General features: G+C 49.0%; 1 protein-coding gene across 1 annotated transcript in view; it reads left to right on the plus strand.

Moving 5' to 3' along the window:
- The first annotated feature begins 4,976 nt into the window (after nt 1-4,976).
- The window catches only part of LOC149349048 (uncharacterized), a 53,254-nt gene continuing 33,686 nt past the window's right edge, over nt 4,977-24,544 (plus strand). The window contains exon 1 of the mRNA XM_089541135.1: nt 4,977-5,167. The gene's annotated coding sequence lies outside the window, so the exon portion shown is untranslated. The remainder of the gene's footprint in view (nt 5,168-24,544) is intronic.

Consider the following 24,544-nt stretch of genomic DNA (forward strand, 5'->3'; position numbering starts at 1 on the left):
CTTCTTTGTTGTGTCATACTATTTCACATGGAAAGTTCTTTTTTCATTCTTGAAATCACAGAGCTTTTGTTACGAAACTATGAGTAATAGGCTTGATGGCTTTGATGCAACAAAAAATGGCACCCATGGAGGAACGAAAGGTTAACGGGGATCCGTTGTCTATTTTTGTGGAATCAGAAATACATGTACAGCATCTTTTTGTGCCTTAAAAATTTACTCACACCTCCCACCATCACCATGTCTGCCTATCCGCCATAGTGGGGCTTTTCAGCAGCAAAGTCATTACTTTGGCTCTCAGAGTGTTGGCAGTTTGGTGTCATTAATTGACACCTTTCTAATGCACTGACGCATTAACAAAACCTGCTGTTCTTGCTCGTCTGTTGATGTGGTAACACGATTTGCAGTGTGGCAGTCATTGTGACAACTCTATGCTTTTGAAATTTGCCCTACACAATCACTGGGCCACTTTTTTTTTTATTTCGCACACTTGTCATAAGGGCCACTTATGTAGCGGACCACGTCGCTTAATAAGAGCATGTGAACTGAGCTTGTTAAGGTGTTGAGTGCACGCACAGCAAAGTTTTCCATAACTGCTCCCAGGCCACTGTTTCATATTTGCAAAGTGCCGACTGCGATAGCTCAATGGTTAGTTATGCACTCAGCTGGTGACCCAAAGGACGCAGGTTTAGCCGCCGCGGTGGCTCAGCGGTTATGGTGCTCGGCTGCTGACCCAAGACGCGGGTTTGATCCCGGCCGCGGCGGTTGAATTTCTTTGGAGGAGAAATTCTAGAGGCCCGTGTACTGTGCGATGTCAGTGCACGTTAAAGAACCCCAGGTGGTCGAAATTTCCGGAGCCCTCCACTACGGCGTCTCTCATAGCGTGAGTCGCTTTGGGACGTTAAACCCTACAAACCAAACCAAACCAAAGGACGCAGGTTTGATTCCGGCTGCGGTGGTCGCATTTCGATGAATCGAAATGCTAGAGGCCCATGTACTGTGCGATGTGAGTGCATGTTAAAGATCCCCAGGTGGTCAAAATTATCTGGAGCCCTCCACTACAGTGTCCCTCATAGCCTGTGTCTCTTTGGGATGTTAAGCCTTGTAAAAGCATAAATCCAGATCACACTTCTAAAGTGCATCAACTTGTATATAGCTCATATTACAGGAACCAAAAAGCAGGCTGTTAGCTAGTTGGAGAAAGTCATTGCACAATGTTGTGGCTGTGTTCTCTGAAATAGCGGGTACGTGAGATGATGAGAGAGAGATGTGGGCTGCATGCGTTAGCGCTGACAACATTGAGCGAACTCTCGGGATCAACCATTAACTGCCACCTGCCAGGGTGGCAGTGTGGGTGGGAACTTTAACGTACATATAAAGACAAACACGAATTTCCTACCACTTATGCGGAAGAACATCCCGTTCCTCTCGCTCGTAATGCCTCTCACGGCTGCCTCGCGAAATACTTGTGCAGACCTCGTCTTTGAGAACCAGGCATTGGTGCAGCAAGTCGAACATATACCCATCTATTTCTCCGTCCACAAAGCTTCCTTCATGACAGTCAAGAACTGTTAGTGGAGTGTTTCTTGAAGGAGGAAAATATGTGAAAATAACAAGTCTGCAATTGAACATACATGTCTTGCTCGAATTCTTTGCCTCAATCTACGAAAAGCTGAAACAGCTGATGAGCTGCACTCAAATTTCGCATTAGGAAGTAAGGTAATCGTTGGCAATTTTTTTTTCGTTTTTAATAAAGACATTTGTAATCAAGAAACTGTTTTAGTAAATAGCGTTTGACCGTGATGACATACTTCGCACTGAATGATAACTTCGCGGCATGCGCGCTGTCTCGGGAATATCAAAGCCGCTGACAGGTAACCGCTTAATCCACAGCCAACATATATTAGTGTGGACAGAGAAAAAGAAAGAAAAATAATGCTGCCCAGCCCGCACCGCCTAAGGCACAATGGGCGACAGTCGGAGGAAAACGTATATCGATGACGATAGAACCAACGTTACTAGATTACCTGGTCAGTTTGCAAACTCCACTGCAGTTCGGCGGCCAAACGTGGCCCCATTCGGCTCCCTTTTGTGAGGTGGTGCTTTGGATGCTGTTAGCCCGGTTGACCCGGTCCGCCGGTCTCTTGTCACACGAACTATCGCTATGAGACGAGCGCGCCGTGTTTCACGCCACTTTGCGCCGGCAATTTCTGTTTAACGAAGATATTTCCAAGGTAGGGCACAAATATTATTCTGAATGTGCAACTACAGTGGCATTAACGCTGCGTGAACGGTCCTGGGCGGCAGAGATGCGATTGGGATGTCTGAATCATTAGCTATTTCGATGAGACATCTGGATCTTGGTCGGGTATAGTTTTTTATTTCATTTACTTCCCTACAAACTAAATGACTCTTTGCTTACGGCGGGCCACGAAACGGTAGATGAGTTGCATTTTGCCGAAAATATCGAAACCTATGGCCATGTACGATCGGTTTGAAGTAAGACAGTCGAAGATGCATACGTGCTTTTTAAAGGGAGATGCAGCACTACCACCGTGAAACTTCGACGTTATTAAGGTCGTAAAACGCGAAAAATGACGGTAATAGCAGAGGTCAGATTGAAAATAGTTTATTCAGTTCATATAGGAAAAAAATACATATACATCTTAATGGGAGCCACTTTTAATGGGCCAAACAGTTACAAGAGACGCGCTTTTTTGTTTTCAACAGCCACCTACTCCTTGCTCTCTGAACAGTGATTAACATCTTTAGAGAAAAAGCACATTCTTGTAGCAATAACAAAATTCAGTATCTAACAAGTGAATGCGGACACGTGCTCAGCACAACCCAAGCGAGCAAGGCTGCACTTCTCTAGCTCTTCCAGCACTTCCCAGAAAATGGTTGCAGCCTTGGCGATGGTCTGTGTGAATTGCGGTCGCACATTATGTAGAACGCTGGTCTTGCCTTGGTTTGGGAGCAGACAGGTCGACAGCTCGGCCGCAATGACTCACGGACGCTTAGCTCGGGTGCGCCGAAGCAGTTGCACGAGCTGCGTCGCTCCAAACGCACTTATATAAATGTGGCAAGGACACAGAGGAGCAGCGATCAACTTGCAGTGCAGTTTAACCCAACCAAAAAGAAAGCGCTTCGCTGTAGTTTTTGCTGACGTGGTCAGCGTGGCTACTCTGCCGAGAAGCCAGTCAAACAGAGACGAGAGCGCCCCGCTCGGCGGTACAGGCAAGGGCGACATCCGCGGCGTCGGAGTTTGCAAACTGGAAAAGTAATCTAGTAACGTTGGATAGAACGGCGCTCTTTGAGATGGCTTGACCACCAGTCTTGTGAGCTGTGAGAAGAAGCCACCTTTTCGGAGGCCTTGGGGCTGTGAGGCAAAGCGTGCCGCGCGCGTGGATATTAAAAAAAAAAAAAGAGCTGGCTGTGAAGGTGGAAAGAAGGCGCCGTGGGACGCTGAGAAAGGGAAGACAGTAAAAGGGCTGTGAGGAATAGGAAAGGGAGAAAAAGGGCCGAATGTTGGCAGCACTGGACAGCGTGTTAAACAGCAGCGGCTTGAAGTGGGGCGTGTTTTTTTCTCTCATTTGCATATGGAGTCAAACTCTTTCATCGCGTTATATTAATGGACACATTATGTTTGTGTAGGCTGTACTACCACAAGAAAGACGAAATCTAAAACGTGATAAAATGTGATATAGTCAAACATAATTGCGCTTTTGAAAAGACGGGAGAAAACAGGAACGACACAAACTCTCGTGCGCACGAGAGTTTGTGTCGTCCCCGTTTTGTCCCGTCTTTTCAAAAGCGCAATTATGTTTGACCATGTTAACTACCAACTAGCCCAATTTGAAGCCCTCTTAATAAAATGTGATACCCGAAAAAAAAAAAAAACCAGTAGCACATAATGGGTTAATTAGACCTGGACAGAAGGTATTTCTTAGTTATTTTATAAACCAACGCTGCGTGTTTAGTAAGCAGCCAAATTACATGACAGCATCTATCCTTAAAGTCGTGTAATTGCGAACAACTGATGTAGTAAAGATTTTTGCTGGCCTCAGCGACTTTACTGTAGAGTGATGCTGTTGCATAGAAGGATGAGTACCATTAGCAACAGAACTTGTAGGTCGGCTAGAATTGTAAAAGTGCACTGACGAGACAGTCATAAAGCGCTTGTTTCTTCACCTTTTCCCACCTTGGTGTTTGTCTTGTTAGCCCACTTTTGCACTCTCTAAACTGCAAACCTCAAGCAAGCTTCAAGAAAAAGATGAAACTTGCACTCATTGTCACCCTATATGTATTGTTGTTTAGTACCGTTTGCTTTCTAGGATAGTGGTTGCAGTCAATTTGCTGTGCGGTATATGGGCTATATTCAAGCTGCCTGCATTATTGAGTGGTGTGTGAATGGGAAACAAAGCTTATGCTTAGTCAGGCATTCTGGCCTTTTTGTCAGCCTGCAATGTATAGAACAAGGTAGCCATATCTGCATAAACGTTCTGATCTCGTGACCTGTCCGCAGACAGACCCAATACATCAATGGGTACTGAATCTCCCTTGGACATCTTGTGGACATTTAGGACATCTGCGGGACGTCTAAGGGAGATTCAGTGCCCATTGGGACCATGTTTGGAGCTGTAAAGTGGCGTGGTTATCGCTGCTGTATTATGTCTTGAAGTTAGATGCTACTATTTTTTTCATGCGTATCACTGAAGGAAAATGAGTATAATTAAGGCCCTTCGATGTGGCAAGGATTTCGCTGTAGCGAGAACGAAATGCCTCACTGAAGTGGGCAGCGCGTTTAAGCCGTTCGAGTCGTTGTCTAGGGTGAGGGGCGCGTCGTGAGGTGTGGCGCGTCCTTGGCGCCGACCCAGTGCCGCACGCGCCGATGCTTTCGACCCTAGCACGTGGAGGGGGCCGCTTTGCGGGCCACTTCGACAGATGGCGCCACCCGTCACCGCCGCCTTCGTTGCCACACGCTCTCCCCTCTCGTTGGGCGAGAGCGGGAAACGGAGCAGCCGGCTGGCGGTGGTCGCAAAATGATCCTGCGGTCGCCGGAGTCGGATTGCGAGAGCGGACCAGTCGCACTGGACTGACTTCAGCGTGGCCCCGTGGAACGGTGGATCTGTGCAGGATTCGCTGACTCGTCCGGATTACGTCATCTCAGGTACGGTGCACCGGTACGCAGACGGACTGCGGAGACTCGCGCAGAGCGATGCAACACGTGCTTAGTCTAAAGCTCCAAATGTTCTGCGCGAGTGTGCAACTGCGCTAGGCGATTTACTATGGCCAAATAACAGCGCTAAGGAAAGTGGGGAAATGCGCTATTAGAGGCTCAATTCCAGGTTGAAATAACTAAACGCGGACCTGTACACCGCCGCAGTTCGATAATCAGTCCATTAACATTACCAGCCTGCTCCCTCCACCAGTGCATGGTTAGCGGAGTCAGACGGCTACTTGTAGGGAGAAAGCAAATAAACAACCTCGGGTGGCCAGCTATTTTTACGTGGGTTGTATCTTTTGCGTTTCTGTTTCCCTCTCTCTCTCTCATATACTCTCTGTGTTTACTTCTTTTTATTGTTCACTTGCTTCCTTAACGCGCTTGTTTCTGCAAATTCTTTGCATACGTGAGCAGATATCGTACTTCGTGGTTTCAGTTTCCGAAGGCGTAATTGTAATGTTCCGAATGAAGTGCATGCAGAAACATAGCCAGCCATTAGGTTTCAGTCGTAAATAAAGATAAATAAAACTCGTCGCTTTCGTTCGACTAACAGTGTACTGATGACGAGGTGCCATCGGCTTCCGAACCCTGTTCGGATGCAGTCTCCGGCGTGCCGCTCTTGGTGACCCACGCCAAGTCCCGGTGCTGGAGGCAGGAGCGCTTTAAGAAGACATGCCGGCCGACACATGTGACGCTGCGATCACTCTCTCTCTCTCCCTTGCCGGCGAAACAGTCTGAGTCGTTTCCTCTTCGCCGAGGGTGCCACTGCTGCTGGCGATGTCACCTGGAAGGTTGACGCTGTTCAGCTGTGACCTTGAGCGGCGCGTTTGAACGCGTTTTCTGGTGCATTTGGTTTGAACATCAAAGACAGCGGCAAGGACTGTTTGCCAGGAGTCGCGTCCGGAGTGTTTGCTTTAGACTTGAACACTCATTCATCACCGTAACGCAGGGCGGCTGGTGCCAAGGTGGGGCTCTAACTGCTTATGCACCAACAATTGTCGCGCGTGACATGGAAGACGCGGTTGGCTATCTTTATTGGACGTTGTGATGTACAGCATATCTTCCAGATATACACAGCCCAGGGGTTTGCTTCTAAGTCATGCTCGCTATACCTTCCCGGGGAGTCCTCAGCTTCGGTAGGGGTGAGAACAGGAGTTCCTTCCACCTTCTAGAGGATTTGGAGCATTGGCGCGCCACTATATATGATCCAGACTGTGTAGCCCAGGGATAAACCCTGTGTCCTACACGTATTTGGCAAAGGATGTATACCGTACAAGCTCACTTTTTGTGCACGTCGGGGTCAATTAGGTACCCGTTTGAAAAACTTGGGTCATCGAAATTAGTCCGGAGCCCTGCATCACGCCATTGATTGATTGATTGAAAACTTTATTTAAACAATGGAAATTAGTGGAGCCTTGGGTGGTCCGCCTATACCGGCAGCCCACTGGCCTGCGCCGTAGCGTGGGCCCTGCGAACCATTCCTCGTTGCTAGTCGGGGTCCTAGCTGTTCAGAATGGCCTCCCACTGCTTCAAATTGGGATTCGGAAGTCTGTCTATGGCAGGATTGAAGTGGCATGCCCACACCTGTGAAGAGCTGACGCTATTTCTCCACAGTTTGGACACTCTGGTTTGTAGAGTGAGGAATACCATCGGTGGAGTTTAGGTGGAGTCACATCTCATGAGTCACACCGTTGCTATTGGCACAAAAGAATTAACTAGGCGATCAATCAATCAGTCTTTAGAAGAACGGAAGATTGGGCGAGTTGGTGTTCCATGGCGAAAGTACATATAAACAGCGCTAAACGACAGGACGAGAGAGAGGAGTAGACAAACACGGCGCTGAGCCGTGTTTGTCTACTCCACTATCTCGTCCTGTCGTTTAGCGCTGTTTATATGTACTTTCGCCAATCAGTCTTGTTTTCTTATTGGCGGGACTTAGCTCAAGAAACTTTTCGCACTTTGGCGTGTGGCCTTATCCTAAATGAATAGAAGAGCCAAACTGATGCAGCTTGGTCGTCACTGCAGAGACGGCGGTTTTTGCACAACGTAGCAGCTATATTAGAGTGAGTAACCACCTTTGGATTAGAGTAACCGTCTTCGTTGAAAGCTTTTACATTTTCATTTAGTGATGCCATTTTTGACGTCCACACAATCACTTTCCGAGTGAATAACTTGTCACTACGGTAGTCCATGGTATAGAAAGGGCAAGTAGATGGGTTTCTTAACAACACATGATGAACAAGGGAGAGGGAAACCTCATGGGTGCTTGCCAAACGTTTCGACAAGAGGACTTTGTCTTCGTCTGGGCGTCCTTTCTCTGAAACGTTGGCAAGCACCTTAAGGCTCGCCCTGCCTTGTTCACCTTGTGTTTCCGCTACTGTGGCATACAAGTCTGCAGAAAATGGACAAGAGAGATATCCCCGATTGTGTATACGAGGTTTAGGAGGAAACGCTTCATAGCTTTAGAATCTGACGATGTCCCGTGCCCAAGTAGCACAGGTAGTTGACCCAGTATTGGAAATTGATGGTTTCACTCCGGTCCTTTGCAGGTCCAGCATGTGCGAATACATTTCCAATATTGAGCAGATTAGCTGGGCTGCTAGGGGTTAACATACTTGCGATGCGCAAGAGTTTTTGTTTCAAGCGTCTGAGAAAGGAACCGAAAAGTATAGTTTCGTTACTTTTCGTCGACACGAAAAGTAACGATATTTTACTTTTCGGTTCCTTTCTCACACTCTTGAAACAACAATATATAGACAATATATAGAGGTCGATATATAGACATATACTGGCCTCCACCAGTTCACTTGCGCCGTGAATAATTAATTCGCTTAAGCCCTGTTGTCGCGCAACCTTTACATCTGCTGTCATGGCGCGATCGACTTTATTCCGCTCGTTGCCTCGGTGATGGTGCGTGCCACGCCCATCACTTTGTTTTTGCGTCGGACCACATGGAAAAGGCGCGCGCCTGTAGTCTGGACACACGCAGCCGCCGAGGTAGGGCTGGTTGCCATGGCCCCAGGCACCGTGGTCGGATGTCACGCCCAGATCCCGGAGCTAGCAAGCCAATGCGCATGCGCTAGAATTCACGGAGCCACGGGTGACAGGACGATTGATTGATTATTTAATTGATTGAATGAGTTAGTGATTAAGTCAGGAGCACGCTTTTAGTTCTCACTGACGCCGTTTTTCCTTGAAATCATGCGTTGACGCTCGAGTGCGTTGAAGTCTCCGAAACTTTCTGTCGAAACTGGAGCCGAAGCGTGATTCGCAACTTGCTTCGAACAACTCCGAGCCAAGGGCTGGCTTAGAGCCACGTAGAGGGCTTCAACTTAGTGGCTGTTTCGCAAATACCACGCACGAAAAAAAAAAAAGAAACAATTGAAAACTCGTGCCGGTGGCTTAGTGGGATTGACTGAAGCCTGCCGCATGTCACTTCCTTGTAGGAAGCTTTGAGCATCTTTTTTTTTCTTCGAAATTAAAACGCGAGACTCAATCTTTTAGCTAAGTTATGTCGAGGCTGCCAACTGCGTCGGTTACAGGTGCGCCGGCAACAGCTCTAATGACGTAAAAGGTGGCGCAGGAAACTGATAATTATGTAAGAGGTGAACGTGAACCAAGTTGCCTCAGCGGGTGGGGCAAGTATTCGCAATCTGCGGAGCCAGTTACGCCGGAATGCGACAGTGCATGAGTGAGTGTGGATCAGCAAACAACCGCAGTCCTTGTTTCATCTCCGGCCCAGAACGTAAAAAACTGCTCTCGGGCCCGCTGCCGGGTGGTGTTGCCTGCACGGAAAAAATAGAAACTCCGAGGGGTCCGGGAATGCTGGGGAACGAGCGAAATGGTTCCTACCCGCCGCCGCATCACGGCACCTGTTCGTCCTACCCGAGTGTCGTCGGTGACAGACCACGTGACCGGCGTGCGGGAATTTTCTGTCGAGTCTGTTTCGCCAAGAATAACGATCGAGGGGGAAAAGACGACTGCTGCGAACTTCCTCAAAGCGCGGCTTAATTTTGACGGGGAAAGCCATCACATGGTGGGCTTCCAACGAGAAAACGGTCGACTTCCGGCAGTATCCGTCCGTACGGAGCGCGGGCACAAGCGGTCGGCGCTCGAGCTAAGGCGACGGGCAATGCGGGGAATGCATTGGCATCATTTAAACTTTCCCGTGTCCTCTTCGCCAAATCCGCGCATCTTCCTCGATAAGAGCGACGTTGATCTAAACAACAGTACAGTTTGCATGAATTGAGCTCGATCCATGCAAACTGTATTGTTTGCATGGATCCATGCAAACTGTACGCTTTGCTCTGACGCGTTAGTGCAAAGCGCGTTCCACTACCGTGATCCGTTTCCCTAATGGGCATTGAAACTCCCTTAGACATGTTTAGGACGTCTGCAGGGCGCTCATGGGTGGTTCAGTGCCCATTGGACCCGCAGGGCGTCATTGTGTACGCACTGATTGGTCCCGACGCGACAGGCACGCATGCAGCTGAAGGGCACGTGGCGCCATCTATCGCCCTCAAGGTCATCTGCCTATGCGCCGTGGCGCCCACTGCAGTGGTTCACGGTAGCAGATCGCGCTATGCATATCTCTCTCTCTGTAAACAACAATCGTATATGTGCCCATGTAGAGCGTAGAGCGCACTGCATGAATGGCAGCGTAGGCAGTCTTACAGGCTATCCGTGTTATCCAGGTGAGGTTGGAAGAAGATGAATCTTATAAGACGAGAAAAGATAACGGGTGATGATTTCAATTGATGCAACGGGGTGTGCGCTAAAATTGCGATTCCGGTGCAACCGAGCAAGCGTCAGTGGCGACCTTCGCGGATATCACGCTCCTGGCGGTGGGGCCGCTCTCCTTCTCCAATTCTCCCATCTCTCCGCTTTCTCGAAGGCTTCAGACGTACACGCTGGGATTTTGCAAAATGGCACTACTAATAATAGCGTATTAAAAATAAGACACTCACTGATCGAATAAATTGGCTTCTATGGGAGCTCCAGTGTAGGAAGATGAAAGGCGAGGAAACCACGCGGTGCAAACTGCTGGCGCGAAGCCCTCCGCCGACTTCTCATTCGGCACATCTGAATTCACTGACACAACTCTCGGCGTCTATGCGTGGAAAGACAGCACAGCATACCACGCGCGCATTCATTTCGGCAGTGGTCTGGCATTAGCGGTGCTAGTTTGTCGAATGAGTTTAATTGCAAACAACGAGCACTTTGCGCGATTGTGAGAAGCTATATAGCCTATCGAATTTGGGTTAGTTGAACGAGGCTGCAGCTGGATAGAGCGAGGCAGGGACTGGGACTATATAGCTGGGAAGACATCGCGTATGAACTCGCTGACACACAGACTGCCCACTGGCGTTCATATATATACCCCTATGGGCACATAACTCCCTTGGACGTCTTGCGGACGTCCAAGTGAGTTCTGTGCCCTTAGGGTATGAACGCGCTGACACACAGACTGCCCACTGGCGCACAAGAACACGCATGATCACTGCTCCCTGTAGCTACGTTAAATGATGGTGTTGGTGTTCACTGGTACCGTTAAATAGCGCGTTGAGAATATAATATCGCAAATTATCGGCCGTTTTGCGGGATATACGTCCTGCGTCTTGCAGAGTCTCGCCGACTTATGCTCGAAACGTGAAACTGAAAATTTGGGCATGTTATGCCATGAATGTGTTGTGGACGTTCATCTCTTACACTGTCTCGCTTTCACATTGACAGTTGTGGCCCATTCCTTTGGTAGTTCACTGCTGATGAGGCACGCTATATTGCTGTAGCAGTACTTGGCACGGACGGGATGAGAAATACTGTTTTTGTGTCTTCATTGCTTCGTATTGTATGCTTTGCGAACACGTGTGGGAGGACCAATGCATTTAGGGAATTCCTTCAAGGTGGGGTTGGATTTGAAATGAGAGAGTGATTGTACTCCTGCAATTTGAATTGAGGGAACGATATCTCGCAATGAGGGAGTAATTGATGAAATAATACTGAAATGAGGGAGTAATTAAAGAATGGAAGGTTTCGATATGTCAAGTTGAGTGAGTTGTCAAGTTGATATGTCAAGTTGAGTTGCTCTGTTGTGGAAAAGAACATGAACAGGTTTCATTAAAAAGGTTGTGCGCCAGCAACTGCTCTCGCCTGTTCTCGACTCGGGGACTCACGTTGCACCTGACTGCGGTACTCTGCGCGAATATGCAGGTCAGTTGGAGCGATCACTTTGGATTCACTACTCGGATTTCTGCTCCACATTAATCACTTCTCAAATTTTACTTGCTCTTTCAGTCTTCCGTTTCGTTACTTTATTCCGCTTCGCGCTGCTGGTTTTATCGCTTTCCGGTTTTATCACTCCGCTTTGCTTTAAGGTTCCAGTGCTTAGTTACAACTCCACGGTGTTAGAATTCCTCGTCGCCACTTTGTTTATTTCCTTCCTTTTACTTCTTTACCTCTCGGTTTTACTCCTTGGGCTGCAGCTTTCATCTCCACTTCCGGGTTCTACTTTTAAGTTCTTAGATTTGCTGCTGTTTTCTTTGCCTCTTCGTTTCTGTCTTTCCCATTTATTTACATCCTTGCTTTGCCGCTTTCGCTTACCGCTCGGATTTACCCCCGAGACCGGCACCTTAGTTTAGCTCCTCGGTTTTACTTTTGTAGTTACGCATATCGTGGCTTTAGTCCTTGCGTTTTGCTTCTCCGTTCGGCTCGCCATTAGTTTTGCTTCCACAACCGTTAGTTGGGGCGATGAAAGGCGCCCGGGGAGACGAGCAGCAGCTGACAAGCAGTCAAGGACAGGGAGAGGAGAAGGCAAGGCTGCGTGTGGAATGGAAGAAAAGAACAAAGCGGGCGCTGTTGCCTGCGTTGAGTCGGGTCACAACCGTATAGCTCCAGCCTGCCGCCGGAGTCTTCGCGAGCCTTGGCTCGCGCTGCAGCAGCATGCCACGGGTTCGGTCTCCCCCCCCCCCCCCCCTCCTTCCCTCTGGGTCTCCCCCCCCCCCCCCCCCTTTCTGGGCGTGTTTGTTTGCCTTGCCTCTCGAAATGGCTGCTGCCTCGTCCCTGGGACGGCCGCGCCGATCGCCGCGGGCCCTGAAAGCTCTCTCTCTCGCCCACTGGCGAGTGAGGAAGCAGCGGCGACGGCGTGAGGGCCGAACTCGATACTCGGTCGGTGCATTAGTGGACAGCCTAGCTCTACGCTGTTTGTCCCGTCGAGCGGTGAACATCGTGGGGCAGGGCGAAATGGGGCTCGATCTGGTAAAGCGATTTCAGCTCCGGTCGATTGGAGAAGTCAACTTGGGTGCAAGGTTCTGCAGGAGATAGGTCTAATACTGCTCGTTGTTCTCGGCGCTCGAGCCTCTCAAAAGTTGTCCGTCCGTCCTTGGGTTCGTGGACCGGGCACGTGTAATGCGCTTCACATGTAACAGTGCCGAAGGCTCGCATTGTCTTCCAGATCTCCCGCCCCCACAAAGCGATTGGCTGCACTGGACCAGAGAGCCCTGGCAGACTCACCTGCAGGGGTACTAATGTGACTGCTAAGTAAAGTTCTGACTGACCGAGTACCGGACACCAGAACATCCCACATCACCTTCAGGGTTTGACATTTTTCGAAAGCGCTAAAACAACACAGACAAAGAAGGAACAGTTAGGGACGAGCGCTCGTCCCCCGTCTGTTCCTTCTTTGTCCGTGTTGTTTTAGCGCTTTCGAAAAATGTTAAACGTGCACGAACTAAGGGGGGGGGGGGGGGGGGGTTGTGAAGGGTTTGGGGAGCATGGTGTGGAATCTTGCACGTCACGTGATGCGCGAGAAGGATTGGCAAGCTCTCCCATCGGAGGAAGGAGGGGGTAGCGAGCGTAGCCGCAATGATGCTGTGGACTGGCTGCTTCGAGGCCAAGTTATGGCCATAATTTTGTTCCACTGACCCTGCGAATTCTTGCGGCGAAGCTTTACATTTGCGTTTGTCTTTCCTATAGTGCTTTCTTTATTAACAAATCAGGTGCCTTAACTATCAATATGGCTTACGCGTTTTCTATTTTACTGTTTCCTTCGAAGCTATATATCAGTCATTCTAACCGGGTATTTTGTATATCAAACTACAGAATGAAAAATGACTCTAGCACTGTTCTTTCTCGTTGACGCGTTTCACCCGCGCGGTGGATGCATGCTTTTGCGGCGCCAACTGTGTGGCATTATCGTGTTGCCTATGGACCAGACTATAGGATTTTTCTATAGAAAGTCTATAGACTTTATAGACAAAAGTCCATAGTCTGTCTCCTGCCGCCAAATGCACGACGGTGCAGTCAGTCTGCAAGCAGATGAAGGGTCTCACAGACTTTGCCAAAAACTAAATTAATTCTGACAAAGCATTTTTCGGTTTCGATTTCTTGTTTGTGCATCGATCAGGAGGTATACGAGGTATCCGTGTGACGTCACGGGCGCCATTTTGGTGTACAGTGCTCAGCTTTAACGGTGCAAGTCAGAAGAGCTTGAGATAAACCGACCACACAGGCTGCGGCTTTTCGCCAGGCTCCATGGGCACGAAAATGGCGGCCGCTGTGGCTTGAGTGCCAGTACCCCCAGTTGAAGTTGTCATTTTTATTATCATCATCATCACTCGGCTTTACTCCACTGCGTGACATCGGTCTTACGCAAACTTACGACCACTGAGACGTCGAGAGGCTTTTGATGAGGCGATTATTTTCAAAGACGACTTCGTCGAGGCCGAAGGGTAATCAGCAACAACCGCAACACGTACGGTTGCGGTTCGCGGGATTGAAGAAAAATGCTGCACTAAAGGATGGGGTGCCTAACTGGTACAATGCACCCTGTGCAACGTGCGACTAGGTTCGCACTTCCGTCCCTAGGGAAAATTTTAATACCAGTATGCATTAGCCTAATACATTTCTATATTTGCTGTATAGGCCCCCTATTAGTCTGATATTAGTCTGATATAGTTTTCGAGTTACGATGACCCTGTATGGGCAGAAGAGGGAGATGTATGGAAAATGATTTACAGGAGCATTAGGGTCAGTGCATGATGAACACTAAGGAGGTCCTTGCTGTCCATCGTGCACTGGACTTAATGGTCTACAATTCTGCAGCAAGGCGGGAAGAATTCTGCAGCAAGGCGGGAAGCAAACCGATGCGCATCTGGATATGAGAGGTCACCTTCTCGCCTGACTCGACGGCCTACGCTACCAGAAAATGGCGCGGCAATGAAATGTAACCGAAGCTCGAGTCGTATGCACATCACTTCTGCTTCCGACAGCACATCTGAGGATCCCGCACCGGTGAGGGTCCTCTTTGGATACCCTTTCGTGCACACATCATATGATATTGTATCCCTTAGGCTAACGTGATCTGAAGATGTCCCTACGTACATATGTCATAGGATATTGTATCCCTGATGACTTCTTCAGGATACCGTTGGGGACAGCCCTGTGGATCCCCTTTTACGCGCATCTTAGGATCTCGTATTCCGGAGGTCCCGTGATCTGAGGAACCCTTAACGGTACAATTGCTGATACCATGGGATCTTCTTTCGTACGTTACATCGGGTGCAAAAGTCTCGAAGACGCAAGAGCGGCAACTAAACAGCGTAACTGCGTTAATCGTCAGTGGTTAACCGGTATCACATTTATTCAAGCAGGCGAACGGACTTTCTTGGTCTCACGTGCGGTGAAGAAACCAGCTAAATCGTCAGCACACTTCGCATCCATTCGCCTAGATTGGCTTTTCTTACGCTTCCTGGATACTTTAGTCCCCGACAGTACATCTGAGGATTCAAAGAGGTCGCCACAATCCGCACAGACCGCATCTGGGGTATGCTGGCGCCTTCCGAGCAAAGCAGCATCATGTTTTCTACTACTACTACCCAACAAACGCTTCATCTCCCACTGCTGTCACAACGCCGAGTCGGGCTGTGCTAACTTACCCTAAGGCACGCATGAGCAACGACTGCGGCGGGCCGAAATGTACGCGACATGTTAAAAATAATCGCCGCCATCTTCAAGAGCCGCCAGGGAGCTCCGCCGATCTGGCCGAGGAGATCTTCACGACGAGCGGGACCATCAGTGGGGGTCGTATTAATGTCGGGCGGCGTAACGCTGTTATCGACGCTGCCGCCGCATATTCGTCATGCTGCTTCTCCGAGCGTGTGCCTTAATGCTACTGGGCTGAGCGAAAAGGGTGGCTCCCTCCCTCGCTATGGCGGTGGCGCTGTCGCGACTCGGGTTCGCGTTCCACCGCGACGGCTCATCGCTCAGGCGCGCTCACCTTGGCGGTCGTCGCGGAGGGAGCTGGATGGCAGCCACGTCTCGGGGAAACTCCCCTGCCGCTTCGCGCGAAGAGAGAAAAATGACCGCTGTGTGATGTATGACTTTGTGGTATCGCGTAGAGAGGGTTAAATTACATTGTTCAATGCGCAGGCGCTAAATCTGATAGCTTACTGCTCGGGATTAATGTTTTCTTTAGAAAAAACAAATAAAGGGACCCCGAAAAGTATCTGTTGTGAGTCGTTAAAAGGGAAATATCTTTTAAATGGTGATAAAGAACGTCCGGTGTCGCATATTAACGCGACACCGTTAAGGAGCTCGTGTCGCATGAAATCCGGCGTCGGCGTCGCCGACAGTGAGTGGAAAATCCACGAAAAATCTCCACAGAAGCAACCTAGGAGGCATTCGATAGGTTGGGGCAACCAAAAGGAAATAAAAATAATTAGCCCCTGCCTGCACCACATACGTGCAACAGGCTTAACCCAATTTGAAAATAAAAGAATAGGCCCGTGGGCAAATTGTAATTTTACCACCCGTAGGTGGAAAGATGAAAAGAAAAGGGAAAAGCTACTGTAGCGACCCACAGCCGGGGGAGCGGGCCCGGGGAGACTCCCCTGATCTCCCCTGGGAAGTAGCGGAAGGGATGGGCAAATGGATGGGAAAAATGGTTGTAGGGAACGGGTTGGGACAAAGGTTGGGAATGGGGACAGCGAGGTTTTTGTTCAGATCCTTCGATTGTCTCGACTCCATTACTGGCCTGCCTGGCCAGGGCAGGGAGAGCATCGAGATTGCCCAAGATGGAACACCTAGGTCGTGTAAAATTGTGGCGTTATCATAACCGATCAACCAGATTGTGAGCAAACTGCACACCGTGGCAGATGGCAGTTAACTTAATGATTAGCCGCTAGAGGTTGCTCGGCTAGAGCAACCTGGGTCGCACAGGCCCAACCAGTGGCAGCACCTGCCATCGCTGCAGGGCAGTGGCGCATCGCTTAACCGCTGCACCACTGCGCCAGGAGAGGTATGAGGACTCCCGTAGAGCTATGAATGTTATAGTTATGTAGAGAATGACCAGTTCTGCATATATGTACATTAACTCATTAAGCTATCGCGTCATACCGTTGAGGTGGAGCTTAGGTATCCGCTCCAATTTTTTTTCCCTGAAGGTTGCGGAGCTGTATGTGTTGCGAGCTGTAGCTGGTTGGTGAAAGAAAAAAAAAAACTAACATGGAAGGAAACAAGAAAAACAGAGCAAGGAGCATGTTCTCTTGAAAGCGAATGAAGTCAAATTGTATGCTGAAAAAGAAACAAAAACTTCCACTTTGGGGAGGACGGGACGGAAGAGTCCCCATGTGGCGCACAAAGTGATAGAAGGAAGAAGATAAATTTAGAAAATTGCATGCTCACCAGTGTTGTGTTTTGAATCCTTTCTTGTGTGGCCAATTTCCCCACGAGGGCATATATAAGACCTTCTCCTGGGTAGCAATTACTGTCAAGATCTATGCACCCTACTTTCACCCATTGCTCAAAATAAAGAAGCGAGCGTAATGACAACGTTGATGCCTGCTGTTACGAGCACTTCGTGGGTGAAGGCCCATCAAGGGAGACCATAATATTACGTTTTCTTTTTTACACCAGATGACTTTCCGGGTACTCGTGAGGATAAGGTGAACCGGAATTCGACGCCTCCAAGCGTACAGGGAAGGACAGGAGCGTATGATTTTCCCTTAATTTCTGAGCACCTCCCCACATGTCTCACACTGGTCAGATGAACGTAAACAGAGCGTGTGTGTGTCCTCCGATTCATAAAGCCTGAAAATTGACGCACTACATTTGGACTCACGGATCAGTCATGCCACCTGAGTGGAGTTTTAGTGTAGTTGTTTCGTGACGTCCTGATGCCCTTTTGCGTGCGATTTAGGTTTATCTTGGGAGTACAGTGCTTTACAAAAATTTTCAGGCCACACACGCCACAGCAGATATAGTGGATATTGCTTCGGCTAATGGTGTTCTGTAACTTGGTAGCCTGCGAGAGGACAGCCCGCACATAAACCGCGCGTCGTCAGATGCGAAGCGGCTTCCAAAAACTCCCGCGCGCACAGAGTCTCGCAGTGTTTTCTGGTGGTCTAATTGGTGCGATTCATTCACCTTCAAAAACTGCGTGAAAAGAACGAGGAGTACCGCGGACTGCGCTTGGTGTATGTGTATTCGTTTTCCCTCTGTCCTCATGTTTATCGTGCACTTTTGAACATACAGTATCGTATAGTGGCCATCATCATCATCGTCATCATCTTCATCACACACCGGTGAGATTACGTGCACTGAAGCTCAAGGAGTTGTGTACTTCGCCAGTCGCGGTCATTTAATTATTTCGGCAAAACAGGGAAAATTAGAATCTACACTCTCGCCTAAATAGGATACCGTCAGTTGTGTCGCACTCAACAACTCTGGACAAAAGCGTTTTTATGCGAAGCATATTACTAGAGCTACAGTACAGCCCGTCGAGCGCGGCGGTGGAGCTACCATTGACCTTTAGCGTGACCACGTGGCACCACGTGACAACATGACGTCACAGCAGAGGAGAGATGGGCTGCCGGCTCGCGCGGTCGGCCGCGGCGGTGGAGGCTCCACATCAGAGGCGCTGCAGCTGACCACGTGACGCTACAGCAGCGGTATAAAGCTGAGCTTGCCTCGCTCTCCGGGCACTTACGAGGCGGCCAGGTGTTGGGATGCCGCCTAGAAGCAGGGCTGATTTGAACGAGAAGCGAAAGCTTCAGCGTGCCACAGAGACCGATGAAGAGCGGGATGAACGTCAACCAAGGAAAGCCATGTATTACCAAGCCTAGCCATCTATATGCTTGGCATCTGACTAGGCTTAACCTTAGCTAAGCCTCAGCCATTTTTGAACAGGAAAGAAAGAGTTAATAAAATAAATTTTTCGTATATTTTAGAAAGTTACTAAAACAATCAATATACCCTAAGATCTCCCGTCGACAGGCTTGCATATTTTTGCAATTAACGTTCTTGCTATTGTCATAAACGTTCCCCTTTGATTTTCTATGGCAGTCTTACCTGCTCTATGCGAGCGGTGGAAAAACTTCAAAAGAAAGATTTTCCTACACATAGGACGAATAGACCATTACCTTGAATATTTACATAACAGTGCCTCACAATATTCCAATATTCAAAATTTTTGTCCCAGAATGTTGCACACGCTTCTGCGTATTGCATTTCCGTTTCGGCAGTTTCAACGAGGACTCACATTCGGTCCTCCAATCCGCATTACTGCCTTATTTTTCTCTCAGTGGGCCCGTGCCTCCCTTAAAAAAAATTTTTAGACAGTTTATAGACTGTCCATAGACTTCTGTCCATGAAGTCTATAGACTCTGTATGGACAAATCCTAGAGAAGAGTCTATAGGCAATACAAATTCTATAGACAGTCTGTCGACAATCTGTAGATTTATGGCCATACACTTTTAGTAGACTTTTGTCTGTAGACAGTCTATAGACTATGAATAGACAAAAATAAATATCTATAGGAAGGCAATAGATATATACAGATATACAGAGAGGTACAGAGAGAGGGTAAAGGCAGGGATGTTAACCAGAAAGGTTTCCGGTTGGCTGCCCTGCACAGGGGAAGGAAGTGAGGGGATTAAAGAGGGAAGAGAGAAGGAACGGGAAACACAGTCACAATCTGTCAATCAAGGCAGTCTCTCTCAAAAAACAAAACAGTGCCTTGTAAGCCTTGATGGCAGTCGACTGTTGCGGCCACGGACCGAGTATCTTGGCCTCTGTGAACAAAGGGCGAGGATCAAGGCGGTCCAGAGCACAACGCAGCTTACGTCTTTCGTTCGCTAAGACAGGGCACTCCCAATAGGAAGGCAATAGAGTCTATAAGAAGTCTATAGACTGTCTATAGACCATTTTTATAATGGCTGACGGCGAACATGACATCCCGATTATAGGATTATAGTCTCACTCGGGAGGAGGAGGTATCTGTGCGCCGGATTCGGGCAGGAGTGGCTCTGACTCCTTCTGTGCGTCATCGGGGGCGTGACAAACGTTTCTAAGTGACTGACAAGTGTCCCCATTGTGGTGCTGCGCCCGACCAGTGTGACGAGAAACACTTGCTGTGGACTTTCCCGGCTTCAGCTTCCGTGAGACGATGCTTCCTAAGAAAGGTAGGCCTGCAACGGGACGTTGCAGGCGACTATCGCAAGTGGACTCATGATAATCGCTTTATCGCGAAGTTTTGCCGCTTTTTAAGCGAGGCTTGTTTACACTGCTTTTTATAACTTTCTTTCCCTTTTTCATTATGCCTAGTGGTAAACAGTTCGAAAAAAAAATATTATAGGACAGCGACCCCCGTTGCTCCTTCGCAGCCACTGAAAAGAAGTGGGCCGATTCGACTCGGGCGAAACATCGTGCTTCCGCATCAGTGCCGACGGCCTCTCGAAGTCGACGCAGCAGACAGCTACGGGGCGAGGCTATGGTTTGCTGCGGCGTTGGGTCAGGAGAGGGAGACCACGTGATCCAGCAGGAGAACGGAGGCGCACGTTGGTTCGGCGCGGTTGCTCATCGCATGCCTCTAGCCTGGGTCTCGCGCTGAGCGCCTATAAATACGCGGTTCCGGGGAGGGTCCCGCGGCGCGCGTTGGCTTTGAGGCCCGCGGCTTAGGGGGGCACTATTTTCGGGGGTGGCAGCGGGAGTGAGGGTGGAAAGGGGGGGGGGGAGCAGAAGGTAGCCTGTGCTCTGTCTCTCTAAAAGCGTGCACTATTGTGGAAACTACGACCAACGTCGGCAAATAAAAAAGAAAAAAAAAGAACTTTGAGATCGCTGCGGCGACCCGCATTGGAGCAATGCGAAAGCGCTACGTCCACGTACTATATCGTCGTCCGTGGCTGTTCTGACGTCCACCTACTATATCGACGTCCACGGCTATTTTGACGTCCAAGTGTAATTTTCGCGTGCAGTTAGTTAACTAATTACAACTCATCAACCATTTTTTTTCCCACGGCAACATTTTATCACACACTATCGGCCACAATCACACTATTGAGGAAACTACGACCTACGTCGGCAAATAAAAAAAGAAAAAAACTTTGAGATCACTGCGGCGACCCGCATTGGAGCAATGCGAAGGTAAAACGTCCACGTACTATGCCGACGTCCGTGGTTGTTCTGACGTCCACGTACTATATCGACGTCCGAGGCTATTTTGACGTCCAAGTGTAATTTTCGCGTGTAATTAGTTGACTAATTACAGCTCGTGAACCAAATTTTTCCCACGGCAACATTTTATCACACACTATCTGTCGCAATCGCACTTTCACACATTTATGTTAAGAGAACGACGCAATTGCGCGGACAAATTTGCGGACACTTCTTCGCTGACACGACAGAGCCATATAATTCTTTCGCATTAATAAATGCAGGCGCTCGCTAAACACTGGGTGCGCCTGCTGGAAATGAGCATTCCCACCGATCGCCCACGCAACTCCGTGCGCTCAGTCCAGAATATTTTTTCATTTCTTTATCGACTTCAATACGTACAAAACGCCCGATGGGCAGTGGCGCAAAAAGTTTGGACCGGAAAAGCACTGTGGGTGCGTATAAACGCAGCCAGCCTGGCCAATCAGCGCTGCAGCAAGAAACACGTCGGAATGTGCACACAAACAAATGAAAAATTTAACATGTACAATGTTAACGTTTTTCTGCAATAATGCATGAAAAAGAAACTGGATATCTTTGCCTGCTGATTCCTTCACCTTCTTTCAAGGTCAATCCTATAACCTATCCTCTTTCATAAGTGGTACTGTGTACAGTATAGATATGTGAACTCCGTAAATGGTAACCTATGTGGACTTGATTTGATTTATTGGGGCTTAACGTCCCAAAGCGACTCAGGCTATGAGGGACGCCGTAGTGAAGGGCTCCGGAAATTTCGACCACCTTGGGTTTCTTTAACGTGTACAGACATCGAACAGCACACGGGCCTCTAGAATATGTGCGTTCAAGACATTTATCGCTACGCAGGCGAGCGCTGCAGTGTGAACGCAAAAGTGGTGCCGCGAAAAATCTGGCGTACAAGCCGCTGAATGCTTTCCTACAATAAAAAAAAAAAATGTGGAGGAGGGTGGGAGGCGTACCCACGGAGCTGTTCGCACGTATAACGACGCCTCGTGATTGGTCGGTGCCGCTATATCCAGCTATCCAATCATGATGTCTTAAAATACATATCAGCCAACAAGAACATCAATCAGGAAATATTTACTGTCGCACTCCTGGACAAGCATGAGAGGGAGAAGTATTCAATCAGAATGGGATGACACTCTGGACTTGGTAGGGCTGATATCGGGATAAAGGGGTGACAGACGCACGTGTGCCGTCTGTGGTTACTTCACAGCACACACGTATTGCATGTACCGTCGAGATTTGAGCATACGTTTAGTGATTACATCATAATTACATATAACAAGCGCAGTTTTTACTGCGCGGGCAGTGACAGCCCAAATCTTAGATTTCGTGAATTTAACGGAAGGAACGCCGAACAAAAGGTTGTTGTTAAAACGAAGAAGAAGACGTTACGGCTTCCATAGGAAGCCCTGATCACTCTTGATCGCCTTGATCACAGAGTGATCAAAGCGATCAAGGAGTGATCACAGAGTAATCAAGGCTTCCGTATGTAAGCCGAAACGTCTTCGTCTTCGTATTAACAACAACAACCTTTCGGTCGGCATTCTTTCCATTAAATTCATGAATCTTGCTTTGAAGGAACCGAGTTGCGCTATAAAAAAGACAGCCACAGGAAAAAGCGAAGGAGACAGACAGAGCGCAAACTATCAACTGAGTTTATTTGTGTGAAAGTGCCTTATATAGTCAGAATCACAGCAAAAAGAACAAGGGGAATGAGAGAGGGGGGGGGGTGCAGCCAATCAACTCCTGGCCAACAACAGGTGCGCAGAAAATAGTTTTCCTTATTATACAGTTTGACAGAAGTGTCGCTTACACATTTATCACCGTTTTCTTTTATGTGGTAGGCCTCCAAAAGCTCCCGCGCTGTTTTGTTTTTACTTCTTCCTAGAATTTTTATCTGCTTAAGCAGAGGCTCGCATCCACTACAAGCAAGGCAATGAGCAGGCAAGTTTGCTCCTTCTTTATTCCGAATGGATCGGGCATGTTCCCCTGCGCGTTCATTCACGCATCGGCCTGTTTGGCCCACGTAGGCGCCTCCACACTTGAGTGAGATTTCATACATCACTCCAGTGGCACATTTCACATACTTTTCGGCATGTTTTATGTCGCATTCACTGCCTCTAGCTCCTTGGTTCCCGGTTCTCGGGCACAAGGCTGCGAGTTTCCGTGGGGCAGAAAGAACAACAGGGACGCCATGCCTCTTGGCCACTTTTTTTACGTTGTGCGCCACTTTGTGTATATAAGGCACCACCACGATCTTCTCTTTTGGCAGCGGCTCATCCACACTACTTCGACTTCTTCTTATCTTCCTGAGAAGATTCTCGGCCACGGCTGATATGACGTCGTAGGGGAAGCCGGCTGAAAGCAACCTTTCAATTTGATTATTGAAACTTATATGCATTGCATGCGGGCATGACTTGGTAAGAGCGGATTCCAGGCACGAGCTTGCAATTGCTCTTTTGACTACCTTCGAATGCGCGGAATCAAACGGAAGCAACTCTTTCTTTGCTCGTGGGGCATAGTGCCAGCAGGCGTGTTGTAAGCCGAGGTTCAGGTTAATATCTAAAAATTGCAACGACACACTAGAAGGAAGTTCATACGTAAAGGTCAAACCTCGCCCATACTGTCTAGAGAAAGAGAGATAACTTTTATTTTTCAGCTCAAGTCCGAGCCTTCTTAGTTGCCCGTTTGGTGGGCGCTATTTATCGGCGGTGGCAGAGTAGGGCCACGTGTCCCTTGGATGCGTCGGATGTGGGCGGCGAGGAGCGGCCAGAGGGTGGGCTGCAGAGAGGTTGGTGGAGCGGTCCATCGGGCCCACGTGAGGTGAAAGGGGGGAGGCAAGGTATGCGAGGAAGGTATGGTGGGAGAGTTAGTTGCGCGGGGGCATAACCAATATGTATGAATGTTGGAGGGATGCTCTCCGCACACGAGACAGGCGGGTTTGCCCGGTTTATGAAGGATATAGTGGGAATACAGTTCGCAGGGAAGGGAGTTAGTCTGTGCCTGTCGAATTAGAGTGGCGTCAGCACGGCAAAGGAAATGGGAGGGTGACGGAAGGGTTCGTCGCATGTGCCGCAAATTGCGAAGGTGTTCGCGGCGGTCCTGTCGGTGTGTAGCGCGGTCTGCCTTGGGATTATAATGGGCTGGCCAGGCAGTCGGAGGGCCCGGTGGTATTTTTTCACGGGCCAGAGCATGAGCAAGCTCATTCTCCGGTATACCTTGATGACCAGGAATCCATTCAAGGCGGACATGGAGCGTAGGGTGGGCTGTTAGGTATTGCAGCAAAGTGTCTAGGATATGGGGAGGGAGTTCTTGAGATTCGAATGAGCGTATGGCAGCCTGAGAGTCTGCACGTATGGTGATGGTGGAGGACAGGTGGTCGTGAAGCGTAATCACCTCTGCTATGGCCAGAGTTTCTGCGTCGGTTGAGGAGGGCACTCCTGTGTGGAGATGTATGGAGGTGCTTCGAGGGCCGACTACTGCAGTAACTACTTGGTGCTCGAGGATATGGGCATCGGTATAGTAAGTGTCGTGGCCCAGTACGGGTAAATGGTTCGCCAGTGCTTCACGCCGCCCGGGATTTATCGTTGGAGACATGTGGCGTGGAATGGGTTTTACAGTAAGACGCGGGAGGCTTTTCCACGGGGGAGCAGATGGTTGAAGCGGGGGTAGTTGGGAAATGGTGTGGCCGAAAAGGCTGAGGAGGTCTCTGCCTTGCTCGGAGGTAGAGAGACGGTGTATCTGGGCTCGGTGGTGTGCTGCTGCGCGTTCTTCGAGGGAGTTGAAAATGGCGGCGTCTGCGATCAGAGCATTTGCGGCGTAGATGGGAACTCCCATGGCTAATCGAGTGA

This window comes from Amblyomma mixtum, chromosome 4 (genome assembly GCF_055824585.1).
Source record: "Amblyomma mixtum isolate Tamu chromosome 4, ASM5582458v1, whole genome shotgun sequence".
Lineage (NCBI taxonomy): Eukaryota > Metazoa > Arthropoda > Arachnida > Ixodida > Ixodidae > Amblyomma > Amblyomma mixtum.